This window comes from Cricetulus griseus, chromosome 6 (assembly GCF_003668045.3).
Source record: "Cricetulus griseus strain 17A/GY chromosome 6, alternate assembly CriGri-PICRH-1.0, whole genome shotgun sequence".
NCBI lineage: Eukaryota > Metazoa > Chordata > Mammalia > Rodentia > Cricetidae > Cricetulus > Cricetulus griseus.
Window position 1 is genome coordinate 15,339,799 of NC_048599.1, and position 3,070 is coordinate 15,342,868.

Consider the following 3,070-nt stretch of genomic DNA (forward strand, 5'->3'; position numbering starts at 1 on the left):
GGGCTCCCCCAGTAAGCATCTTGGCATACAGATTCATTTGATGGTGCTGATTTAGAAGTGTCCTGGGGTGGAGGGTGATGGATGCCATAGAGAAGTACACCAGGAAAAGAGAGGGGCTCATGGGAGTGTGACAGAGGGTGAAGCCCCGCAGGGTGTCTGCAGAAACAAGTGTAGCTCTCACTTCAGCCCTCCTCTTGGGAGCCATACAAGGCTCCCGAAGCCTGGGGGAAGCTCTAACAAAGGGCACAGACAAGCCTGTCAAAAAGGAAGGCATCCCAGGAGCCACTGTGCACAAAAGGCTACCGGGTCCTCAAGGGGCCGTGCATAAAACACCAGTGTCCTCCACTCCTGGGACAAGGGTCCCACCAGAGAGTGGAGGAGAGAGTCCCAAGGAGCCTGATCTGCAGAATTGCTCAGGGCAGTTGTGTCAGCTGCATCCTACAGCAAAAGACAGGCTCTTCTCTAGTGTAGCCACTGGGAACCCATTTCTGTTCCTGCAGCTAACTTAGTCTGAGAAAGCAAAGGACAGGGAAGGTTATTTGTGGGAATGGCACAGCACGTGCTAACCCGCTCTGAAATCCAGAAGGGAAATCCAATCCTCATTTTGCACATAAGGAGGAGAAACAGCCAAGAAGAGACACTTGGTTCAAGGTCACACAGGAATTCAGTGGCAAAGCCCTTATCAACAAATAACAAGTCACCATGAATGACGTGGATTAAACAATACACACTTATTAGGTCATAGTGTCCTTGAGTTAAGAGATCCAACACAGGTCCTGAGCTTTCTGAAGCCACAGCCACATTCAGCCTGGGTGGGAGTCTTATGGGAGCCTCAGTTACAGCCTCAGCTTTCGAGCATTTGCTGGCAGCTTTTCAGCTCTGTGAGGGCAAAGGAAACAAACACCCAGATGGCAGTGGCCAGAAGTCACCCTCATTTTCCTGCTCTTCCAGAAGGGTAACTTGCTTCATGAAAGTCAACAGAAGTCACAACCTTACATAATCTAATCGCAGAATTGATATGTCATCACCATACTCTAGAAGCGCATCAGCAAGTCTCATACACAAGCACACACACTCAAGCACACACTTATACTAACACACATACAAGTACACCAACACTCATATACATTATACACACATATACTAACACACACAACACACACATGCACTAACAGCATATACCTATATATATTCCAACACACATATACTGACACACACATGCACACACTAACAGCATAGACACATACATATACTGACACACATACACACTAACAGCATATGCATATAACATACTAACACACACACACACAGTAACAGCATAGACACATACATATGCTAATACACACATACACACACTAACAGCATAGACACATACATATACTAACACACACATATATGCACACATACACTAACAGCATAGACACACGTGCACAAACATTGAAACACACATAAATGACTATAGAGTCTAGCCATGCCATTCACAGATTTATGATCTACAGAAATGGTGAGATGACAAGTTTGTAAGATTGGAGCTGTTGAAATTACAGTAATTTGTAACATTGCAATTAAAAAAAATACTAGTATACTGCATTTTGAAACCTCAGCCCAAAAGTGAATATAGAAAGTATCTCATTATTAATTTCTTTATTGATATCATGTTAAAATTATATTTGGGACATATTGGGTTAAATAAAATACATTATTTTTAAAAGCTCATCTTTTAAAAAAAGATACTTGTTTATGTATGTGGCATTTTGTCTGCATGTCTGTCTACATACCGAAAGAGGGTATCAGCTCCCATGGGGCTACAGTCATAAGCAGTTGTGAGCCACCATGTGGGTGCTGGGAATTGAACTCAAGCAAGACCTCTAGAAGAGCAGTCAGTGCTCTTAACTGCTGAGCCAGCTTTCCAGCCCTCTTTTTACTTTTTTAATGTTGCTATCAGAAGCAAAACAACAAACAAACAAACTGAGAGAGTATCTTATGTATCCCAACCGACCTAGAACTCACTGTCCAAGCAAGGATGACCTTGAACTTCAGTGTTCCTCCCCTTTCTGGCCCCGCCCCCCACCTTTGGGTCCTGACTGCTGGGATTACAGCTCTAAGCAACAGAGCCTGGTTTGCACAGTACTTGACCATCAGCCCCAAGGGCTTCATGCTCAACAGGCAAACACTCTACTGTCTGAACCTCATTCCCAGTCCAGAACTTGTAAATGACAGAAGTGCTCACATCTTATCTGTTGTACACTTGGTGTAAACTTCAGCCATGTGACCTAGCCTTATGCCTCCAGCTGACAATAACATCTCACCCAGCCAACAGGCACAGTCACATGTTGAATGATGGGACGAGGCTCCTGCTGGCCCACGGGAGGCCCCAGTCAATAGAGGTGACTACTGTTATGAGTGAAGGGACACACACAGCAACCACCCAAGAAATGCCGGAGGGTGGGGGTTATTAAGTATTCTGCAAGGTTGTCTTCCCACTTCTTCCCCGTCCCGACGCCCCCCACCCCAGCCCTCCTGGAAGGAAGGAAGCAGGATTCTGTAGGTGAGTGGGCGTTCTGAGCCTCCGGTACAGAAGGACTGGTTTCTGGCTTCGCAGCACACTTGGAGAGAAGGGTGCACGAAAGCCTATGCTCGCACAGCTGGGTCTCCAAGCAGATGAAGCACCTCCCCAACCTCACAAGTCAGGCCTCCAAGGTCTGAGCAAGTACCTGGATGTCACCTATTAAGGCAGAAGCTTAAGAGCTTGCCCCTGCCACGTTTGTGTCAAAAAATGCCTGGGCTAAGTCACTTAAAACAGTGCTTGTCACATATTAATCACTAAATTAAACAAATCGTGGTCTCTGTCATTCCTGGGTCAGAGCTTTAAAACCTTTCTCCAGGGTGTCCCCATTCCCTAACCGTCCCATCCCTCCAGGCTCTGACTTTGAAGGATGCTCCCAGCTGTTAGGCCCCCATCCATCCCAGGCAAGAATAGAAACCACCGCCTCCGGCCGCCAGGCCGCCCGCGGCCTCCCTCCCTCCCCCGGCAGCGATCGATGCGGCCTCAGCCGCGGGGGACGGGAAC